General features: G+C 34.7%; 1 protein-coding gene across 13 annotated transcripts in view; it reads left to right on the forward strand.

The window, feature by feature from the left end:
- The window catches only part of MGAT4C (MGAT4 family member C), a 338,576-nt gene that overhangs the window by 168,978 nt on the left and 143,974 nt on the right, over window positions 1–25,624 (forward strand). For 2 of the 13 annotated variants that reach the window (XM_072973305.1, XM_072973280.1), the window contains exon 4: window positions 19,240–19,371. The exons of the other annotated variants lie outside the window; for them this stretch is intronic. The gene's annotated coding sequence lies outside the window, so the exon portion shown is untranslated. The remainder of the gene's footprint in view (window positions 1–19,239; window positions 19,372–25,624) is intronic. 13 annotated transcript variants of the gene reach the window in all.

Genomic DNA, 25,624 nt, shown 5'->3' on the forward strand with positions numbered 1-25,624 from the left:
CCCATATATCCTAACCCCACCAGGGCTTATTCATGATTATCCACCCTTCACCTTCTCATTGCGTAGGCCATAGGATTAATCCTTTTAGAACAGCTCATCAGTGCTAGGGGTTAATGACCAGGGCTCATGAGTGATCACCAGCTAAACTGCTCTGAGTTCAGCCCATTGGCTGTTGTGGTTCCTTCTTTCCTCCAGGCATCTGTATATCAGGCATCAGTGAGGATTTCTCCCATTCTCTCTCTATAGGCCATAGGGGCTGCCACAGGAATAAGGATGGGGGCATTTGGAGGCTCTACGTACTCTTCAGGGCCTAGTGGCACCCACAGTTTTAGAGAGAATGAGCTGGTGGACAAAATACTCCTTTGCTGCAAGTTGGCATGCCACTTAGTCAAACTGGGAGTTTGGGCCATGGCAGAAGTGAGTCAGTGGAACATATTCTTAAACCACCCATTGATGAGAAGGGAAGTTCTTACCATGATACGCTGCTCCTTTGGGAGAGACTCTACCTGGAGGAGCACTGCATACCCTGCTAGGAGCTGTTGCTGTATGGGGTATGTTGGGGTTTTGTCACCTACCAAAGCTGAAAGCAGAATCTTAGGGGTGCCTTCACCTGTTGTTGTCTCTGTCACAGTGTCCAATCCATACCTTCCAGAGTCACAGACACATCAAACAAAGATATTCCAGCAAAGTCTGCAGCATTACCTGCAGCAGAGGCAAGTCTTCACCTGTTAGCATTATATCATCAGTGTTATGGGCCCTTTTATTGGATATGGAGAAGAACAGGGATAGATCTTGGGTACCCATCCCATGACTTACTGTGAGGCTGTGTAGGTAGCCCTGGGGAAGTGATTGAAAGGTCCACTGCAGTCTCTGTCACATGATCTTAGATTTTAGAGACTTAAACTTGCCAGAATCTTTTCCTTGAATCTCCTTGAAGATGAAGCACTTTTGTAGGAATGCTTTTCAAAAGTATCAGAGTAAAACACTAACTGTCTGTAACTGACAGAAGACTTAAAAATGGCCGTGGGTAAAGATCTCCTGAAGGTTCATTATAATGCAATTGACCAGGGAATCTGATTTTTTTCCTATGACCTACATTTTAAAATTATGACTGATAACATAATACCAGGATATACCAGATTTTTAGGAATTTTATATAAACATATTCTAAAGAAAGTTTAGCATTATTCTTATTTGACAATATTCATCATGTAATTTCACTGTTATATGTTAATAGTTATGTCATTATTCTCCAAACTTAAAAGAACAGCCATCAGAAGAGTTTATGTTTAAGGGTCCCCTAGCACAGATTAATTACAAGAAACCAGTATATCAACCCAAAATTGCACTGAGATACTAAGCATTTCTTATTCACAAGTTATACTCATCAATATGCATATATTCATACATATGTTGGATTGTATAGTATATATTAGACAAGACCTTTTGCCTATCCAAATCAAAGTTAAAAGTGGAAGAGATAGACCCATAGTAGCAGTTTGAAAATAAGAGAAATAAGATTATGTGGTGATAAAGAAATTTTTTAAAAGCGTGTTTCAAGTTTCTTTATATCTCTCTGTGGCTGCCTAAAATCAAATTCCCATCACTCCTTCACTTGACTACTCTAAATAGTTTTCCTGCCTTTATTACCTGCCCATGTAAGCCATTCCCCTCCTAGGGGTTTGAGTGATCTTTGCAGAAATTAATCAGGTTGTGTTGCATCCCTTCTTACGTTCCCGTTGCATCATGTGTTGTAACCCACTCTTCCACAGGCTCCCAGGATCTGCATCCTCTACTCTTGGCCCCACCTCTGTGATCTCATTTCTGACTCGTCTTCCAATTACTCTCTCTATTCCAAATGTATGGAATTTCTGTCTGTTTCTGTAACTCTCCAAGTTCTCTCTCATCTCTGTATCTTTGCATTTCTTGTATCCTTTGCCGTAGACCCTTTTCCTTCTGCGCTGCGTTTGTCATTCTCTGTTCACATCAAATCACCAGAGAAGCCTTCCCCTAGCAACCCCCATCTAGATCCCCTATTCTAGTCAGTTCTTATCACATTATCCTGTTTTGTTTTCTTCAAAATACTTGTCACTATCTGATTTTTATTTACAATCCATCTCTAACCACCTTTTGAAAGTTTTATGAGAGTAGGAACCTTGTCTGTCTTGTTCATTGCTTTATTCCCAGTGTCTAGAACAATATTTGAAACATAGTATATGCACAGTGAATATTTGCTAAGTGACAAATGCACATTTCTTTCATTTGAACCCAGTGGTGTCTGATTCTAATGTTGGATCAAATTGCATCATATTGGTTTCTTGTGACTAGATTCTGTGACTTCAGAGGGTCTTCATGATTTACCTTGATTTCCTAAACCAGGAAGAACTCCATACTAGATTTTGAATAATGGGGTAGGGGTTGTTTTTCATGAGAATGCTGATTTATAAGGTCCCCCTACAATGCATTCTGGAGTAAGTTAAGGTATAAATATATTACAAATTATAAATAAGCCATAGAAATATGGATGTCATCTCTGTCATTCCTTTTCCTGAAAACTGCATTTTGTATATGTAAGTTTGTATGACTTAATTCCATGTGTTTTTTTTTAAATCAATTTCTGGCCCATTTATGGTTGTCTCATAATGAAAAAAGCAAGATCCTTCAACAACAAATGGCATATCTCAGCATCCTCCCTCTTGTTCAACAATACACACACACATACACACACCTGCAAAAGAGTATTTGCAATAAACTTAGTTCATTAGAGACTGTTGTTGGATACAAATTTGTAATAAAGAATCTATAAGTTAGAAATAGGAATCTTCAAAAAACTCTTCTCATACAGGCAAAACCCACAGTATAAAAACCCAAAATATAGGAGAAAAGAATGTAACAGATCAGAAATATAATTCTCCTTTTAAAAAGAGAATCGGCTCTAATTTAACACAAAATGTAATTTAGGTCACAGAGAACTGAAAATATATTTAAAAATCAGGTGTGGTACTTCAAATGCATCCCTTTGTGCAGACAAGACAACCAAATTTGTAAGCTTTTAAACTAAACAATGAGCTTTGGTTAACTGCAAATCAAATTGAAACAAAGTACTCAAGTAAGACTAAATTTAATTACACTCCATTCTCCATCAAAAGTGACAGATTTTTCTGTTCTATTTTTCTGACATTGAATGAAGGAAGAAAAAGTGTCTCTTATTGTTGCATTGTTTTACTGCAAAGCCTGTTTCTATCCATCTAAATTATACCCTTATATTTGTATGGAAGTCAAAGTTTGAATAACATGCTTGAGTTCATTATGCAACACTTAAAAAAAACCTCAGATAGAAGATGAATTGTAATCAATTTTAATCTTTTCAGAAATAATTAAAAACAAAAAGAACTTTTAAGATTTTGGAATGAAATTATCGTTATTATTCCATTCTTACGTCCTAGTTTTAGTTGTTATTATTGTTCTCACTGTTTTCTAAAATCTATATATGCCACAGTGGAGAGTGGCATTTTTAAACTGGCTATTTCTACTTGTACTCTCCTTTGTGCAGATGTTAACATGGGGCTGAAATAAAATTAAAGTGCTTCTAATAGTTTCCAATTCTAAATACGATATATAATTCTAAATACAGCTTTACTATGCAAACCTTTAGGTACTCACTGAATTAAATTTTAGTCGGAGGGAAAAAACAAAACAAAACAAAAGCACATGCATTAACAATAGATATATGTATTTTTTATAATATGCAATATTTCCGCATAGCTACTGGAGATATAACACCATCTTATGAGGAATACACAGTCTGTTGACAGGAAGAGAAGAAGTGTACACAATAGGCTATGATAAGTGCTATGGAAGAAACAAGTTAGGGTTTGTACAGGATGACTTCCTGAAATTTAAATTGAGGTTTAAAGAATGATTAAAAGTTATATAGTTCTCACATCAGAACAACAGAATTTTCAAAGACCTTGAATATGAGATATATTTGAAGAGTAAGAAAAAAATTCTGTATGGCTGGAATACAGGACTTGAAGAGCCCTTTCTGGGAATCTGTATTTACTGGCGAGGAACTCTGTCAACTCCTTTGCTCAATTTCCTTCCTTCCTAACACCTGGAAATAATTCAATTCTGGTGAAAGCTATAATTCTATCTCCTTAAGCATCCAAAATTTCCTCTCTTTCCTGTCAGACTCACCTGATATCCTTGTTCTTTATTTCACTGAGAAAACAGGAGAAATCAGATGAGAACTTTTAGATTACCACTCTCCCACCTCAACCCCAACCACCAGATCTACCAACCTACCTACATACTCAACCACATATCTGTCTTTCCTCTTGTTAAGATGAAGGGATCATATATGCCCAAGACCTGCTACTTAATGGTCTGGGTTTCATCCCCTTACACACACTTCTGGACATTTATTTTGTAATTGGCTTTGCTCTTTCCAAGGTTGTTGGTGGTTTTTTTTCCATTTCCACTGTAATGTTCACGAAAGAATGTAAATATTATGTAATGTCTCCAGCCTCACACACACACACACACACACACACACACACACACACCCTCTCTCTCTCAGCTCTCTCTCACAAGGTGGTCTATATTCCTTATCTTCTATCATCACTTTCCATCATCTTCTCATACTCTTTTTAAAACTCCCTGAAAATCAGCTTTGTTCCTGTTACTCCAGTGAAAGCTCTTTTGTCAAAGCATCTAGTGGTCTCCAGGTCTCCTTTCCCAATCTTTGATAAACTCTTCAGCTTTTGATACATTTGATCGCTGCCTCCTTCTTGTTTTCTTTACTCAGCATCAAAGATGTCATTTTCTTCCTCTCTCAATGAATACTAATTTTTAGTCTCCTTTTTCTGATTCTTCCTCATTTTCCCAACCTCTGAATAATGGAGTGGCCTAGTGCTAAGTCTTTAGCTAGTACCGGGACCTATGCACTACATCTGGAATTCAGGTCCTTCACGTCACTTCCATTTCTCTAATCTTACTCCAAGCCGTGGTCACCTTTCACCTGATCAACTACTTTTGCCCTTACTCTTCTCACTACATTCACTATGGCCTTCTAGTTCAGCATGTGCCTACATCAAGGCAATTAGCTCTCTGTACCTGAAATATTTTTACCTTGATGCTTGGGTATTTCTTCTTTCACATCTCTGATCAAAAGTCACCATGGCAGAGAGATCTTGATATAACATACTACCTAAAATTACCATTCTATCCCTTTATGCTGCTTTATTTTCTTTCTAGCACTTGTCATGACTTGATGTAGTTATTCATTTGTTTCCCACCTGTACTCACGAGATTTCAAAGCACCACAGGAGCAGTCTTGCTTTTGTTTTCTGATATATCCCCAGAGATTTAAATTCTGCCTAGAACAGAGTTGCTACTGAAAATTTCTGATTAAATTATCCCCTAAGTCTCACAAACTTTGATTCAGGAGTGAGGAAGATGATTTGGTACTCCAAAAGAGGTGGGAAAAAAATCCTGGAGAATAAAACTGAAAATGAAACAGCTTTTGCATGTACTTGAATTTACTGCATTGAGATTCTAATAAATTATTAAAAAATCCACAGTCCTCAGAAATTATGTTGTATTTACCTATTTTTCTTTTGCTAAACTGAATTTTTCTTTAACTACAATAAGGATGGCAGTTGGGACCTTCCTAGTTTTGAAAATACATTCTTGATGGGGAAGTGTTTTAGGCACAACATGTAACATCTTCAATATCTATTTCTCTAACGTTTCATCCTTTCCCCCACCCACACAGACATAACCTCACCCCTCTGACATATACACACACACATAGTTGTTTTAAATGTTCTGAATCACTTGATGACAAGGTTCATGCACTCATATTAAATCTCCTGAATCCTTCTTCAGTGCTTCCACTAAAAAAATAATAAATGAATAAACAAATAAATAAACCTAATTACCTCTCCCCCCCAAAAAAACCCCAAACAAATAAATAAATCTCCTGCATCTTTACTTTAACCAGACAGGCATTGCTTCCTTTGTATTAAAAGAAAGTGTCAGTTGCATAACTTCATATGTGTTAAAACAACTCAAATAAATTTCAGAACTTGCATTTAAAAATTAAAAGTGGAATGAGCAGACTCAGTATAAATATTAAAAACTAAATCCATTCTTGTAGGCCCAAACAGGATCATGGCTAATATATGTAGAGAGGGCAGAGGAAGTTCAAAAAGGGATCTAAAAGAGATATCTATGCTCTGACTGGAGCCCAGGGCATGTTTAGTTTTTGGATAGAGGTTTGACTGCCAGACAGTGATCATTTCCCTACCATCAATCAAAAAAATGAATGTATACTTTGTATCTTGAATCTGTTCCAAAGTTCACACTTAGGATTTCAAAGCCATCATATGCTCAGGAATCATCCTTTAAGGCTAAGGAGAGACAAATAAATAGAAATGAGATGCAGAAGTGGTGGGAATAAATTATCTGGACCAGAGAAATTTTGACTACCTTCCTTGGTTTCTTTTAAAAAATAGAATACAGGCAGGAATGTACATTTTTTAAAATGACAAAACCCATTACAGGACAGAGAAATTTGAAAAACAGAAAAAAGAAATGTAAATTTAACACCATGACATATATATACTGTTATTGTTTTAGGTAATTAATTCCAAATTGTCTTTATTTCCGATGCATTTTAAAAACATGCATAAGTTATGTTTGTTTGTTTGTTTTGTGCTAATGTTAGAATGATATATCAAAATACTTTTCTGTGGATCACCTCTGACTACTCATTTAGGACCTCTGGTCTCCTCAGATCCCTTCCTATCCTGTTCTGTTTTCCTCAGGAAACGTATGTATGAAGTAGTCTTCTTGCTGCCATTGGGCTTCTGTCATTTTCTCCCTTCCCAGTACTGGCTGATAATTTTGATACTTTCTGAATCTGCCTCTGCCACTGTTGTTTTCATTCCCTTGGCTTCTGAAGCCTGCCTTAGGCACTAATAAAGCTGAGATCCTGCTGTGATGTCCTCTAAATACACCTCTCCTAGGAACAATTCCCTCTCACAGCTCAGAGAGTGCCTATTTCATATCCCAGTGAGCACTAATAGTAACTCTAGGTCGAGACGTGATGTTCTGGTCATCACCACCACAGCCACACTCTTCTAAATGTTAACGTATCCTGTGCACCCAGTGCCTCATTAGAAGATTTCATAAATGTTCCTGCTTTATGGTAGTATCTTTCCATTTGGACTCAGGCACAGGTTTCTTCAGGATAAAATAGTTCATATATCAGGTGACTTAGCCTCTCGTGTAAAAGAATTCTTAATAGGTCCAAGGTGGCAGTTCTTCTGTCATGCATCAGATTTCAGTATTTTAACATGTATATGGAATAGATTTCAAATCTAGGTTCTTGCTAAATATAGTTATGATCATAGTATATTATCTTGATTGTTTTTACTTAGGATTACATAATTAGTATCTTTCATAGGTGTGTATTTTAATGTAATGTTCATAATTTTTATAGTTTAGTTTATGTACTTGAGAGAATTCAGGACAACTTATTTTATACAGTAGGAAATAGATTATGCTTTATTTCTGTAAGAAAAATATCAGCTTATATATGATTTGTAGAAAAGAAATACTGTGGTATTAAATAAGCATAATATGATCGTGTAGAAATATTTTCAAGATAAGCAATACAAAATATTGTTCTTATTATAGAGATGAGAGAACACTTCCACTCTCTTACCTCCATCTCTGCCTATCCATGCCCTGGAAAATTTCTATGAGGAGAGAAGATGTTAATTTTATGATCAGAATGTAAAACATTTTAATTACTCCTCATTAGGATGAAAGCTCCTCACGAGGGCAGGGATTCTGTAGGTTGTATTTACTGATGTGTGTCTAAACCCTAGAACAGTGCCTGGTATCTAATGGGTACTTATAAATGTGTATTGAATGGATGAAAAGGCACTAAAAATGGTGACTATGGTATGTTTTTAAGTGGTGGTTTTCATCTGTCAGACTGCCTACTCTTTGAAGGTAGAAACTACTTCTTAATTGAATTTTATAAACATGTAGATGTACTGGAAAATGTTTAATGTTTTGGAATGATCGGATGTCAAAAAAATATTAATGAAGAGCCCCACAAGCTACATGAAAAGGGCAAATATCTTGGCATTTTGAATAGAATTAATTTAAGTAAACAAGCTATCAAACATTTAAAGGAAGTCAAATAGGTTTTGACCTTTTCAATTTCACCCATCCTTTAACACAAAGGCATTATTAGACTTAAATTACAATGCTTGTGTAAATGAATTTCAGTTGAACTAGTTATCTTTGGGAGAAAACAAAATGTATCCCGTGTCAGTTGATGTAATTATGTAGTAGAAAATCAGAATTTGTCACAAAATTTGATCAAGAAAAGACAGGAAAACACAATAAACTGCCCTTTTATGTGTTTATTTGGGAACACTTCAGAAGAAAAAATTCTGAGCAACACAAAAAGAATTTCACCTTTGCCATCTACAGGATGAAGCAAAGGATTTTGAAGAATTTCTCTCCCCAGATTTATAGCAAAGATGTCTCTGGAAATTTGACCTTTAGCAGATGACAATCTATTTCAAACACTCTTCTTTCCTTACTTTCTTCCTAATTTATGTGCCAAATGGGAAACGTAATTTCCATTACATTTTGAACAGGTCATCCCCTCCCTGACTGCATTTTCTCAGGGTCAACACAATCATGAGCAGTAATGGGTGTCTACTGTGGGTGAAGAGTTAGAAGAGCCTTTCAAATAGAAATAAAACCCTATATGCCTGCAGTTCCCATATCATTCATGGCCCTGGTAATCAGATATAACGTGTTAAAAATCTACAGAGATTATAAATCAGATTTTTCCCACTAATAGAAACTTCTAAAACATCCTCTTTAAGGAAATTATTTGTTTAATAAGAGACAGAGATGATATTTTCCACACAGTTGAAAAGAGAATTTTTCTGGCTCCAAGCAATTTTTAAGCTAAAAGATGTAATTTATCTTTAAGCAAGTTCCATTAAAAATATTTTGATTTTTTTTGTGTCTGTGTGAATTCTCATAGACTTGGATTATATGCAAAACTCCTGCTTGGTTATCATAGGTGTACCTAACAGGTGGGTTACATTTTCCCTTTCTGCCTATCTAATTACCTATGTAACATTTAGAAGGGAACTGGGTTATTGTGAAGCAAAGTTTTAACTAACCAAAGAAGAATCTAATCCTGGAAATCATATGTATACTCGAATCAATATAATCTAAATGTTAATAAGTAATGCCTTTATGTTATTAAATGAAAAACCTCAGAATCCATATATTTGACTTCTGAACATGTGGTAAGTGATTGAAAGGGTATTTATATATTTCTTATTTAAAATTCTATTAGCGTTATTCAACTCACATCAACTGGAATTTCTCGTTTTCATCTTAGTAACACGATAACAGTACTTTTTTGCATTTGTGTGGGAATTTTTAGTTGACAGTGAGTACGCACATCAGTTATATGATTTAATCCCAAACAAAAACCTTCTAACAAAGACAAATGTGAGAAGTTAGGAAGTTAAAGCTTAAAGGGGTTAACTTAAATGACTTGCTAAAGTTTGCCAGTTTGAACAAGACAAACCCACTTCTCTGATTAGTTCTCTTTGTGGAAAATTTTTAAAGTTCAGAATTCTGCATGTTTATTTAACAAATCAGTGTTAGGTGAGTATCCATTCTTTTTCTGATGCTTGACTAAGACAGAATTCACAAATAGGTTCAAGAAGTTTCTTCTCAAATAAATTAACGCGAGAAGTATCACCAAGTGCCTAAAGTGTGGTCAGATTTGGAAGGAAGGCAATGAGGCAGAGTATTTGAGCGCGCAGGATCTGAGCCTAGTGTGTCTTGGACTGAACCCTGACTAAGCTACTAATAGTATGTTCTTGGACTATTTATTCTCTCTGCGCTTCAGTTTTTTTCATTACAAATATGGGAAAAATTATACCTTCAGGGGGCTATGATGTGAATGAGTGAAATAAAACATGAACAAAGTTTAGATGAGTGCCTACCTATTTGATATTTTAATCTAGTGGGGAAAAATAGGCCAAATAAAGAGTAATCCCCTGCCTGTCTGGTATTCAGTGAATATGTGTGTGCACACTTATGTGCATCAGGGAGGAAAGCAAAGTAACTGATTGGCAGCTGGATAAGAGGAGATAGTGTGTTTCAAAGTGAGAAGGCAAGGATTTGAGGGTTTTTTTTTTTTTTTGAATGTCATCATTTGCCGATACAGAACACCCTTGACTGACCCCTGTGGGATGTTCTTTGATGTTACATAGAGAAACATTCCCTGATGCCACGCAGCAATCAACATGTGGACTTACCTATTATGGTAAATGATAGGTAAGGATCTAATGAACTCTGGACAAACAGCTCTAATCAGCCAGCCATGGAGTAGGGACTCTGAAATGACCGAGGAATCCAGGTTACTCTATTTTAGATTTTTAGATCTAGATTTACTCTATTCTATCATAAGTGGTACAATCTTCAGAATTTTGCACAGCTAATGCCTTTGATGCCCAATGTGAATTAAATATGCTTTAGAAAAGAAAGCGATATGTTACAGGAAACAGTTTTCTCCATGAGCTGCTTATATGCAAGTCTGTTTTCAAAGAGCTGAATTGCTATGATGAAGTTTCAGTGCTTACCCCATAAGCAACTAGGAATCTGGAAGCAAGCCAGGTGGTTAGTACTCAACACATTTAAAGCAAAAGCAATATTGTAGGCTGGCAGACACTTTGATGTTAATGGCACATTAGATTACTCCTCAGACTTTTATTACCAGGACTCCAAAGGTGCAGCCTTTGATAGGTGACAGTCTTGCTGTGTTTCAAGGAGTGGAACTTCTAATCTCCCTCCGAATTGCTAGGTTTCACACTTGTATCACCACGGCCTTGAAGTTTTTTTGCTCAATTCCAGGACAATTTGTTTCCACCATGACTAGAGCGAAGGGTAAATTAAGTATTCTTGATAATGGCAAGGCAGAACTACAATTTCATTTACTTTATACTTTGTCCTTTTTGTTGTGATTAGGAATTCTCTCTCTAAGCATGTATGGTATGAGTATCTAACAATATTCATAAATTTGGTTTAAATAACAAGAAAAAAACTTATTTTTTTCCTTCGGAACTTTATATAATCTTTTATAACAAATTTTCTCTGTGAAATAAAATTTTAGTAAGTATATGTATAAATTCTATAACTAGCATTTATTATTATCATTTAAAGGCAACTCGGCTATGTTTTTGATTCTATTATGGCTTTAACAGTTTGTGATTTATTTTCTAATACATGCAGGTTTATCAGGCATATTTTATAATTGATGAAGCACTCTTATCTGAGCCTGGACATGCTACTATCACTTGATACTTAATAATAATTATTTGCAGTATTCAAGTAATTATTATCAAGTATTCAAACTAATGTATGTCATCTTTGTAGCAAAAGCAGTAACAGTAAAAAGGCATGGAAGTTGACTAATATGGAAATGTCTTGTTTAGCACATACAGTTCACTTTGAAAAATCATCTAGTTTAGTTTTCATAAAAATATATGTACATTTAGGAATTACATTGTATACATATGAAATATGTTTATATATTTATATATATGAATTCTAAAGAACATCTGAAAATAATAAATTTAAATAGAATTATTTTAAATAGAAAGTGACATAACCTCATCTTACTGTTGGAAAAGGTAATCAAGAGGACATGTCTGCTGGTTGACCCATGAGCTGGACCAGATAATCAGAGCTCTTCATCCCCTCCTCTGTCTTTGGAGTATGTTTGCTTGTACTCCCTGTACTGGAAGCTGCTCAAGGACACAGCTTTGAGAGCATAATGTAGTTTTGGTGCCACCTGGATGGTATACATGACTGAAGCCAGTTAGGGCCTCTGTATAAACTTCTAACATTCTGGTGAGTGGGTGTAGAGATCTACTCATCTTTTGGCTGCCCAAGACAAGCCTTGCAAGTAAATTTTCTTGCTTATTAAAGCAAGAAAGAGTTGTCCACCTCTTTCTTCGGTCTCTCTCAACCCTCTGTGTGTGGGGCCAATTTTTAAACCAACAGTTGGAGGGCCATCCTGGAGAGCAAAGTAACGAGTCTTGGGAAAGAGGCATCCATGGGGAAAATTCTGAGCTGGCCATTGAGCTCTGTGTCGTGAGGAGGGTGGCCCATATGTTAGATGTTTGTGGGCAGCTGCATGGGTACAGGGATGCCCCCAAAACTCTAGCTGCTTTGATACGCTTTTTTGAGTAACTGCACGTTTGCACTGTGGCAAAAAAGGAAAACAAATGACTTCTGCAGGGGTCTGGCCGCTACTATGGACAGTTTGGCCAGCCACCAATGCCCAGTTTAAGGCTGAAGCTTGAGTTGGAAAGTTGGAAGAAGAGCTGAAGTTATAGGGGGACATGTGGTTTCCCACCATTCTGTTAGCTTCGTGGCTAGCAGGCAAGATGGGAGAATAGAATAATAAGTTAGAGACCTGGAAGTTTACAGACTACTGCAAATTAACATTCAAGTGCTTACCAAACCTGCTTAGGACATTAAGAGGTAGACTCTGGGGGAGTGAGGAGAGCAAAAGGGAAGAGGCTGTGAGATTGATAATGAAATAAACAGAGTGTCCCATTCTATCCAACCCTTAATACAAAGGAAAAATTTAAATAGTGATTATCCTAGATTTCTGATAATAGAAAAATATACCCCAAAACTCCTATGAGAAAACTTGCATTCTTTCTCTGTCCCTTGAAGTTGTAAATCTTACCACATCTACAAATTGTTAACACTACCTACCATTGCTTGAGAAAAAAAAAAAAAAAAAGGAGAGGAGAGGTTTTTTAAAATACAGACTGCTCTAAAAGCTCTCTTGTCCAAAATCTAGTTTGCAGTGACCAAGGGCTAAAGTTTTGAAATAAAAGCCATGGGGTTTGTGTTTGTGTCTGTCTCTCTGTATATGTCTATGGATATATGTTATGGACATTCAATGTTTTTCTACTTTCAGAGGTTTTGCCAAAATTAATTTATAAAAGAGCTCTACTTCATTGACTTAAAGAGCAATAAGCTTTACTCTCAGTACTGTATTTATGTAGAACTGAACTGAACGTTCTTTCATATGCTAAAAAGGTGAGGTTTTCTTGGGTTGTTGGTTTGTTCTTGATAGGAATATAAAAGGTTTTTCTTTACTTAACAAGTAATCTGCCTAGAAAACAAAGATTCCGTGTTTTATCAAAATAATTTCCTGTGCTTCAATTTTTCTTTATCAGATCTTTGACTACTTAAGAAAACCAAGCCTTCTCTAGTAAAAGAGCTATGGTTTGTCTGTTTGTTTTTTGCAACTATATAACTCCTTACTTTTGCCTTTGAAATCTTCAGTTGTCTCTTTGGTTAAATGAATAACTAAATATTGTTTCATAGTAAATTATGATACTATTTAATCAAGTATTGTAAAACCTTTTAATATTTTTAACAAAATTCCCCCAAATCAAATTCTGAACCTTAAACTAACTCTAGAATTTTCCAGAGGGCCCCTGAAACATCTCAAAAAATGTGTTCTCTCTCCTTTTAAAAGAAAAATATCAAACTAAGTAGGCTTGTTTAATACATTAAATTTCATGGTGAATATGGTATTATCCATTACTTCTGTTCACTGTGAGATTTAAGACTATTTTATGAAGTGGAAAAAAAAGGTATTTACATTTTTGACTTACTGTATGGTCCTGCCATGACTTTACCACTACAGAGTCCTTTTTCCCCCCATCTGTGACCCTTCAGTCCACTGCAGCAATCGCAGGGAGGATGGCCTTGAATAGGAAGAGCAGCAGCAGCTCTTGGGAAGCAGCATTAGGTCTCAGACTCACTTTTGGAAAGAACCTGACAACTACTTGTTTCTGCCCCCAATTGATGTGTCAGTTCAGATCACTGATGCCAAAAACCAGAAAGGCAAAGTTATCAGAAAATCTCGAGTAAATTAGAAGGATATCCTCCAGCCACAAATTCTCTTATCCTTCAGCACACAAAGCTAATGTTCCAGGAGTTTAGTTGTTGAGCTGGTAAAGGAGATTGTCACACCCTGAAGTCCATGGGGAACCATGTCAAGCTGAATCCACAGAACACACTATTTTATACTTACTTTTAAAGACACAGTGCATGGAAGGAACTTTTACTGCAATTTATAAAAGTAATAATCTCACTATACTAATACTTGTCTATCTTTGCCTTTCTTTTTTGGTAACTGAAGATTTCATGTAATTATCTGCAATGTGAGTTGATATTAAAATATCAAATGGTAATTAGGTGAGGAAAGTAAAATTCAGTAAGCAAATACAATTATTAAAATTTCTGCTGTCCCCATTTTTTAAAAAATCTTTGGTTCTGGTATAATAATGTCATAGTAACTTTTTCTCTTACATAAGAGAATGGCTATACTTACTTTTCAATGATTCTGCTTTGTTCAAAGAAATACATGCCCTGCATTCAAAAACTGTGATAACAAAAGAATTATTTTATAAGAAATTTAATATAATACTCCCTATCCTTGGGTGGAGTAGAGTTATTTCTTGTGTAATTTGATGAAATGGTATTTCATTAGAGGCAAACCTATACTTATTAGAAAACGATGGTTTCGTGGATATGCAAATGAGATAGCTATTCATCCTTTTACTTCATCACCTCCATACTAGCCATAAAGAAATTAGAATGCTACGGCTACAATCTTTGAATTTGTAAAGTCAGTTAGCATCTTTCTTTAATGGGAATGTTAGGAGGTAGCATAAGATTTTTTCCTCTTTGGGGAAGACCAAAGCTCTGAAAAGATATCTGGACTATTAACCTGTAAACCAGACAACAGCTCAAAAATTCAAGGAATAAAAATGGAGTTGAGGATAATCTCTGAAATAATTCTACCTTGGTAACCTAAGAAAATGACTGAGATTGTTACTGAGTCCAAACTCATTCTGCTTGCTGCACAACAGGCCAATAAATCGGGAGACGAAGGTGTTGGGGCAAGGAATAATGACTTTATTGGGAAGGCTGGCCGACCAAGAAGATGGCAGACTAAAGTCCTTGAGAATCGTCTTCCCCACATCAGAATTCAGGCTCCTTTTATACTAAAAAGGAGAGGTGGCGTGGTTGTTGCAAACTTCTTGATGTTGGAATCCTTTGTTCTTACAGCTGTCCACATGGGTCAGGTCATGGTGTCCCTGTAAACCACCAAATGTTATTTTCTATTCTGCAACTTTTTATCTTTATATAAATGGAAAAGAGTTAATACCCTTGAGGTCAGAGCCTTGAGAATGGGCTATATTTCAAGCTATAGACAACATTCTTTTACAAAAGGTGCAGAACCAGCATGACTAAGCCCAGGAAACAGAGCACAGGGTTAGAGCCAAAGGAACAGATCAATATGGAGTCAGATTTGTTCTTTTCTGTTACAAGATCACAGCAACAGGATTTACTTCAACAGGTAAAAAAATAAAGTCAGGTAAGAAGAGAAGAAACTCTTGTCTAGGTCAGCTCCTCTGGAGGGAGGATATGAATAGCGAAAGAAACTAGTAGAAGGAGCTGGAAAGATGTTGAAGAGATAAGCAGTTGAAGATCAAGTTAAGATAAAAATTAGCTACAAAACATTTTTTCTTACAAAGACAGTGGAAGCAAAGAGGCATATTGCCACTTGTTATTCCCGGTCTTCTTGCTGAAACTTGGCTTCCATACCCCACTTACCACATTGAGACTCAAGGACTGAGTTTTGGATGAAGTAGAAAAGGCAGCTTTATTTCTTTGCCAGGCAAAGGAAGTCACAGTGGGCTAATGCCTCCAAGACTGTGAGCCTGCCGGGGAGAGAAGGTAGAGGGCGTCATAGGAAGGGTTCAAGAGGTGGCACTGGTTTCCATAGAGATCACATGCAGGGTAACAATTTGTTGTGTTGTCCTTATTTTTGTAGTTGCAGTGATCCCTTTTCTTCTGCTGGGTGTGATGTTCACCTCCAACTTCAGAACTCTTCTAATATTCTTGTGCTTAGAACAAAGAGTGCTTAGGGAAGGGGTCTGTGGAAAAGTGCTCTAGAGAAAAACTTGGGCAGTTTAAAGTCAGGTTGATACATGCTTCTGTTATTTTGGGCAGGCTGAGGCTTGGGACCTCTTGCTGTGGTGTTTGCATAGGTTGGGATTGCACCTGGAAAAACAGAATACAAAGAAACTACAAGAAGCTAAAAATAACTGCAGACATGCACAGTTGGGGCGAGTTCTGGTCAACAAGGTGCACAAAACACTCAGCTGCTGTTTCTGAGGTATTGGGAGCAAAATGAGGGGAATGGGCACATCACCCAAGTCCCTCCCTCCTCTCCAGCCTAACCCTGGTCAGCAAAAGAATGAGAAGAGCCCTTTAAACCATTATGCAGTTAAGAAATTTCAAACACCGCTACCAATACCAGATGGTCACCAAAATGACAGTCTCTCTGCTCCTTCTGAGTTAGGTGTCTGTCCTCTGTGTTCTAACAGAACTATGTTGGTGTACTTTCCACTTCACATCATGTTATTGGCTTACCTCCCTCTCCAGTCAAATTAGGAGCAGACTGAAAGCAGCATGAAGTCTGTTATTTCTTTATCCTCAGTGCTTAGCACAAGATCTGGAATATACTGTTTATCAACTATCTGTCAAATGAGTGAGCCAGATTTAGTACTATGCTCCTGAGAGACACCAAATAATCAAGTAAACATCCAAAACCAAAATAAGTATTACTCTAGAGTAAAATCTGAGACGATATGGAAGCACACACAGTTGATACAGTTCCAATTACATGCAAAGACACTTAATACTGTTTAGCCTATATGTAAATAATGATTTATAGACAAATGTTAATTGTACTTTAGGAATTTTAAAATATTGAAAGTAGTTTATTAATGCTTCTGTTTATTAATTGATCCCTAGTTGGACTCTAGTGAGCTAGATTTCTAGAACTCAAGAAATCCAGGAGAGCTGAGGTCTGGAGTGTTTCTGGACCTAGACTAAAGCTGAGTTTATGGATGAATATTAGATGATCCTCTCTCAAGATAGGAAATCTGCCAACCTTGGAAAACGACAGGCTGCCATCTCACGTCACAGTTCTTTAAAGTTAACTGATTTATTACTGACCATTCTTTTTACATAGTTGCAAGGGAAAGCACTAAGGAGAGTTGGGAAACATCACACCCACAAATCAGTGTTTGCCCCAAGGTGAATCCAGACATTTGAAAGAGGCTTATACTGAAGGTAAAGATTAACGTCACAACTTGATTAGGAAATATCCATTGAAGAAAAGTAGAGACACCTAAGTTAAACCAATTGCTATGTTTATCTTAAGTATATTTATCTGTGTATAAAATCCTTGATTCAAATAAATATTCTGAAATCTAGAGGAGATGGCAATTAATGGGCTAGGTAGATTAAGTGGGAAGTGAAAAGAGTTTCAAGAAAACAGAAAAGTGAGAAAGCTGAGCTTAAGTTTTTGGACTTCACCTTTAAGAGAGTAACAGAATCCCGATCTGTATTACTATTAAAAGGCAAAACAGAAGGCAGATGATTGAGAGTATTAGAATGTCTATCTTAGCACAGAAATGATATTCCAAAATTTTTACCCAAGAGAATTTTTTGTTGTCTATAGAATGATAAAGTTCTTTGTCACCTTCATCTCTGGTGACTGTGGAATAGAGAACTGAGAAATGACGGGAGTTACGTATGGTACAGTGAAAAAGAAAATTCACCTTCTCATTTGTGTCAGTCAAGCTAGAGACCTTATTCTCATGCCTTTCTCCCTTCTAATGTCTAGTCTTGCTTCTGAATCTTCTGCCAGAGGAAGATGGAAAATATAGACCATTTTTATTACAGTCAAGTTGAGAAATAAAGATTGATTTGCTTAAGATCAGTTAAATTAAGCATGAGGGAGGCAAGAATTTCCTGTTTCCTAAAATCTGATGCTGATGCTAAGCATATTAAGAATGTTTAAAGTTGCTGAAAGTATTGTGATTTAGAACAAAATACAACAGTCATATGTAAAGTAACTGTCAACGTTTATAATATCTTTTAATTCATCTTTTCCCTAGAAGAAAATAATTCCAAAGTCTAAGGAACACTGATAAGATTATGACTTAGAAAGTATTACTAATGATAAATGATAATGTAGAATTATCTTATTAAGCTTTGTAAATTTGTTTTTTCTGAAAGACATCTAAGAATTATATGCACAGAATGTCATCATTTCTTACTAAGCTGTATTTTCTTTAATTTTAGGTGGGGTCTACTAAATCTATTAATGCAAAGTTGTCATGCATGCCAATAGTAATACTCTCACTGGAATAACATAATGTCATTTTAATGCAAAATATAGATTTAAAAGATCCATACAAATGAAAAATGGAACGTAATTTTGAGGTTAGCACATGAAGTTTGTTAAAGAAGCAAATAGTGAACATATAGGTCTTTATCAAGCAAATAGTGAATCTTAAATAGGTCCTTATCAAGTTTATTTTCTATTTGCATAGTCTCTTATTAGCTACTTGACCTAGTGGGGTGTCACTTAAGAGCTTTAACTACATAGTTGAAATTTTGATTTTTTTTTTGGATTAAATTGAATCTAGGGGTTTGCACTCCAAAATATTAACTTTTTTGAGGACATTTATGCCAAATCAAAAATTTCACTAAGCAAAGTTAAATATGTAAGGAAGACTTTATTCTAGGCTGTTACAGCGGGGATACAGTTAGAATGCAGTATAAAATCAACTCTGCTGAAACAAAGGGCTAGAGGGTTTAAAAGGAATCATTTACTTTTTAATTTATGCTTTGAACATGTATTTTAGGAGCACTTTGCTCATTTCTTGATAGAAATATTGGATGTGCCAATATGGAGCTTAAAATATGGTATTTGTGAATTATTTATACCTTTCATGTAATATAGTGTTAATAAAGTTTTCTGAAGGAGATGGGGTAAGGGAGAGAGGGAGTGTAGAATGGAAAGAGACAGAGAAGCGAGACAGAAGAGAGAGAGGAAAAGATAAGCAAGGAATAAAAGAAAGAGAGAGAAGAAAGTCCAAAGACAAGATGGGGAGAGTAAAAGAGAAGGAAGGGGAAGGGAAAGGAAAGGAAGAAGAGAAAAAGATGAAAAATCAGGACTTTTCCACTTAAATTTATCTCCTTCCTCTATGATAAACTCAGTGCACCTGTCAAGACTTCTGCCCCAAAAGACTGACGCCTGCCATCTGTTAGCTGTTCAGCCTAGTCATCATTTAGCTTGCTGATAACAATGGTCCAGTGTAGAAATACAGTTCAAGATAAAGCACCCATTTGGTAACTATTATTTTTCTTACTTGCCTAACTTAGTTCTTTCTTGTTAGTTATCAAATATTCTTATGTCTGCTTTTTTAACACATCTCTTTCTGACCAACCTTTTTTTCAGAAGTGCCTCAAGGTATTGTAAAATTTTTATAATCCAAATACACTTTTGTGAATCTCTTAAACACATTGTGTCTTTCCTCTGCCTGTCCCATACCCTGTCATTCTTTCAAAAATGTAACATAAAATAAAAATTAAAATTATTCATATAAATAGTTGTAATTTTAATGGTTGGTACCAATAAGTATGTGCACCCTCCTAGAATTTTAATTAATTAACCAGTTAATACACACAATGCCACATGCAAACAATTGTAATTGTCATTTGGTATGTATATTTTTATATACAATGTGTATTTTACATATAAGAGACACAAGTGCATTTAAACAAAAAACTTCTCATTGATAAATTCGACTTCCAGTGTTTAAAATATATTTCCAAATCTACTAAATGTTTGTCTCAAGATTGTCCCGAATATGGCTTGAACACTACTAAACCATAATAATTGTGAGAATTTTACAATTGAATAATCTCTTTTTGACTGAGAGAAATCAGTCTATTTGGTTATTTTTGCATAATCTGGTTTATTTCTACATTGTCCAAATAGAATGAATATTTTGTAGATAATTTAAAAATTAGTAGCATGATAGACTGAATGTTTATGTCACCCCAAATTTATATGTTGAAATCGTAACTGCCAGTGTGATGTTATTTGGCCGTGGGGCCTCTGGGAAGTAATTAGGTTTGGATGAGGTCATGAGGGTGACCCTTACCCACCATGGGATTAGTGTTCATATAATAAGAAGAAGCTAGACCAGAACTCTTTCTCTCTCTGCCATGGGAGGACATAATGAGAAGGTGGCTTTCTATATGCCAGGAAAACTGTTCTCATGAGAAACTGAATCTGCTGGTACTTTGATTTAGGACTTCCTAGCTTCCAGAACTGTGAGAAATAAATGTCTTCTCTTTTAAGTTACCCAGAGTATATTTTGTTATAACAGCCAAAACTAAATAAGATAAGGTTATAGATATTTTGAATGATTACAGTGAATGGTTAGTACAGTTCAATTTAAATATCTTATGATTAACTGAACAATTCATTATATTCTCTACTCTCACTTATCCTTCTTTCCATATTAAACACAGATGTTTTTTGGACACTTTGATACATATTAGGCTCTCTGTAGACACTACATGGAGTCAGGGAATTTACAGTATTCAATGACTCTTCCACCATAGTTATCTAGGACTGGCCTCCTATTTATGTTTGAGAGAAGGGACCAAGGAAGACATAACTTTTACTATCTCATGGACCTGTCCACTTTTTCTAAGGGAAAGAAAGCAGTAATTGTCTAAATGTGTTTTTATAGACATGTGCTGAACTAAACAGCACAGATGGAAGAAGATAATCTACCTTTAAAATACAGGTACACAACTGTAAAAAACTGAGATAAATCGAAGTGTGAAGTTCAAGGGAAAACTAGGAAATTTCAAATTAATTTTATTGTGGAAGTAAATAATTTTCTCATTCAGATGAAAACCAAATTAACATTTTAAAGATAGTTAAGTAAAAATGTGCTTATTGTATGATGGTTATTATTAATTAGATTAAATACAAATTTATTGGTACATATTAAATGCTTCTGATATTTGAAGAGTTTAAGAATCAATTTTATAGGTACTCTCATACACTTAAAATATTACTGAAATAGTCATGTGCATTTATAACTATACAATATAAAATATATTAGCCTTATGAATATTTAATTTTTAGTGAGAATGGAAATACTGTTTTTAGATGATTAAAATACATGTAGACACTAAGGAAATGTTGGCTACTGTATATTTTATCACTGATCAAAAGATAAATTATATATTACTCTTCACATTTTATACTTAAATACTGCACTTTAAGAAAACATTCTTAAGGGAGGATTTTTAATATAAGAAAATTGCTCTAAAATAGTTTAAAATACCACTAATTATAATCCTCAATAATTAAACTTAGAAAAAAGACTAATTTTTCAATGCCTTTATGAAATAAATTTTGACTATATCTGAAATATTTTAATCATTTTTAATTTTTAGCATCTCAGGGTTTCATAATGAAACATTACTGTTTGATTAAAATTTTTCCATGGGTTATAAAAAGTGTTGATTTTTTTAACTTCCTGCTTTGAGACTTATTATTTATAGCTTTAATGAAAATTTTTAAATACAGATTTTTATATTTTGATTTTTATATACTTTTAAAATAGAGTTACTACACTATAATATGTACAAAGATTAACATTTTTATTTATCTCTGTGCCATTATATAACAGCTTTTCAATTACTTTTTGTTATATATAATACCTAACACATAAATAACTTTATAAATGTAGTAACTCTTACTGTAAAGGCTGTGTTTTGAATTATAGTTGTCTTCCCTGAGTAAGATGTGTGTTTATTTGTTCTCTAGCTCTCAATAATTTTTTACTTAAAAGATTTCACATATGGCATATATTTATTTTGCTGGCGTTTCACATATGTCCACATATGCTGTTATTACAATGGCAAGTGGCAGAAACATTTACACATCCTCCCTGGAGACACCTACCAACATCCTGAACCTTAAATATTTATACAAGTAAAATCAGAAGAAAAATGAACAGTTCAAAGTTAAAGTAACTCAGCATACAGGAAATAAAATATCTTGAACAGGATGCAGCAGAAACTATAGTCCACTGAAATGGATCCACTATGAATTCCCTTCAATCAGTTGGGAAGTTATATGCTCTGTTTCAAATAGTTTAGTAATTACTCTAGTAATTTAAATACACATGCTTAATTTTAAAGTCCAATGTCTGTCATTTTTTCCTCCTCCTGCATAATTTAGGATATTAGAACATTTTAACATCATTCACTTCCACAGCTTATTTACAATGACTATTTTTATCTTAATTCTATTTTACTTTCTTTTTCTTAAACTCCAAAAGATACGATGGGTATTGCTTTATGTCATCAATATTTATTTCAGTTTACTGACATACCACTCCCTTTTGTTGTTCTTTTTTTTCTTTCTTCATTTTTTACGAATTGTTACAAATTGACCGATTCTCAAATTACTCTGAAATTGGAAAGGACCTAGAATAGTCAGAACCATACTAAAACCTAACATAAATTTGAATGTCATACACTGCCTGATTTCAAGACTTATTATATGGCTTCATTCATCAGTAAATGTGTTATTGACATAAAAATCAGCAAATAAAACAATGGAACAAAGTCTACACATAATAGACTATAGTAGATACACACTACGTAGCCAAGTGGTTTTCTGCAAAGGTGCCAAGACAGTTCGGTGGGCCACATAAAATCTGACTTTACACACAAAAATTATTTTGAGCTAAATTATATGTAAATGTAACGTTTTTAAACTCTTAAAGTTTCTAAGAGAAAATATAGAAAAAAAGAACTTTACCTCCTTGAAAATACAAACCACAGCCTCAAAGGAAATATTTGATACGCATCTCTCTTGACAAAGAAAATTGTATCTAAAACGCATGAAGAAATGTCAAATGTGATGAAAAATGGGTGAAATCTACACAAATCTTGAATAAGAACATGGAAAAGTGCTCAACTTCATCAGTCACTAGGAAATACAATTGAAATTACAATGAGATACGACTTCATGTCTACTAGAATGTCTAAAATTATAATAACTGACAACAGACAAAATTGTGGATAGAAACTGTCATAATTTGCTGGTGGTGTATAAAATTTTCAGCTATTTTGGAAAAGTATTTAGTAGTTTCTTATAGACACCACAGTGTAGCTAAATTTTTGCCAAAGAGAAATGCAAAAAAAAAAGTCTGCAATATTACTTGTATAAGGATGTGTAGAGAGGTTTAAAAACTGGAAAGTACCAAATGTCCATTAACAGGGATAATGGATAAATTGTAATATATTCATGAAATTTAACACTACAGTATTTGCAGCAGTGAACTATGCATGTGTCAACAGTAGATCTCCAATAAATCAATAAAAAATGTTAAAAAAAAATACAGTGGCTCTCCATTGTACTATGTGAGCATAGGAAGCCAGACATAAAAGAGTATGTACTATAAATACCATTTTTATGAGGTTTAGAAACAGGCCAGATTAATTTATGAGCTAGAAATAAAAACAAATCTATGCAGAGAGGAGTTTGATAGGAAGGGACCATAATGAAACTCTGTGATGGAAAATTTCTATACCCTGATTGGTGATTAGTTGTGTGATGTATAAATATGTCAAAACTTATCTTCAAAAACTCTTATGAGCTATACATTTTACTGTATGTAAACTTTAACTTCAATTTTAAAACTTTTTTTAATATTCAGCAGTAAGTTTTATCAGGTCATATTTGAGTTTGAGTTTGTAGCTTTCTGATATAACACCAATGATATCTGTTTTCCAAAAACACCAATGTTATATTTATTTAGAAATTAACATTTATATCTTTTGTACTTTGTTAAGTATTTTGCATGCATCCTATTAGTAATTATGACAAATCAGAAACCTGTTGTATAACATACTAATTTTACAGACCAGAAGGCAACTCCATAAAGGAAGCTATTTAAAAATACATGCATTTAGTTTTTACCAGTGTATCTCCAATGTCTACAATGGACCAAGTGATATAATAAACACACATTAGATACATGCTGAACGAATGACAGGATGAATGATGAAATGAAATATAACTTTGAAAATTTTTTAAATCTTTTTACAAAATTACAGTGGCTTCTGCACTGGATTCAGAACATGCAGCTTATTCAGAGTAAAATTCCATCTTCCTTTCTAATCTGTCCCTTAACACTATCATCTCTACCACTGATCCATTCCTCTCCTGGATCCTTCCTTTTCTCTCTGCGTCCGCTCCCTGCTGCTTCTGTCATAAGCCTTGATGCTCCAACTGCCACTCATTTCTCCTTTATCCCTGAGGTTCTCACAAGCATTCTCACTCTTCTGTTAATGATATGGTTTCTATTGGCATATCAAAAATAATAGCCACATGAAGGAAATATCTGGAAATGCAGCAACAGCAGCAGTCTATCAGCATGTTTTAATTCTGAATAAATTTTGAAACAGATCAATTTGGCATGATCATTAAGATACAACCATTACGAGTTATGCTCTTAAATCCCTCAATAGTGGTTCATTTCACACAGCTGGCATTTGTTCTTTGAAAGTCCCAGTGAAGTAAAATGAGCAGATTCTGGCACAGAATTGAGAATTTGCTACACATTTGTGATAGCCAGGCTTACAAAAGTCCAATATTCTTTGTGGCATATTCTGTAGTATATCCCTGATGCCTTGGAAACAGGAAATTTCGATCTTGAGTATTACAGAGAGACAAATGGGTGGAGTTAAGGCTAAAATGCATAGAAATGCTCTCAAATCATAACAATGAAAGCATCAGAAAAGCATCAGTCCATGGTGAACCACCATTCATAATCAAAGAATAAATTCTACCCATGAGTGTCACAACTGATAGAAAAGTTTATAAGCTGTTACTCAAACTGACTCAAATATTGCAGTAAAATGAGAAGAACTGATGGAAAAGGTCCTCCTTTCTGTGCACATGAACAGTAAAAATGTGAGAAAGGTACATCACACATATTCATCAAACTAATTTTCATAATAAACTCATTTAAAAACATAATTCTTTCTAACTGTAGAGAAGTTTATAAACAAACAAAAAAAGGACAAATCAGAAAGTCAAACACCATGGTCATGGTAAACAGAAAGTTAGACCATGGAAAATATTCATTTGGGGTTTTTATAATAAAGAAGGCACTGCAAAAAAAAAAAAAATGCCTTAATGGACTTTAGACCCTACTGACAAAAGGAAACTATGTTGGCTGCTGAATTTTGTGATTGGTTAAGTATTTATACATCCACTTAGACTATGTAATCCAATTAAATGCTTGTTGGTTGATTTTGAATGTCTCACCATGACAACATGCTGGGAATTTCATGTTTAAAAATATTTCACCAAACCTAATTGCATTAGCCAGTGTTCTGAATTTGCATCATTTGACACAAAGTTTCCTGTAAAATTCTGATCCTATTTAAATGAAACATGGAGTCATACTCTGAGCTTCATAATTCCTGCTTACTTGAGCTACTTATTCTAACAATATTTTAATTTACCTATTTTTGATCTTTATTTCTGGTCAAT

The sequence above is a fragment of the Vicugna pacos genome, chromosome 12 (genome assembly GCF_048564905.1).
Source record: "Vicugna pacos chromosome 12, VicPac4, whole genome shotgun sequence".
Classification (NCBI taxonomy): Eukaryota; Metazoa; Chordata; class Mammalia; order Artiodactyla; family Camelidae; genus Vicugna; species Vicugna pacos.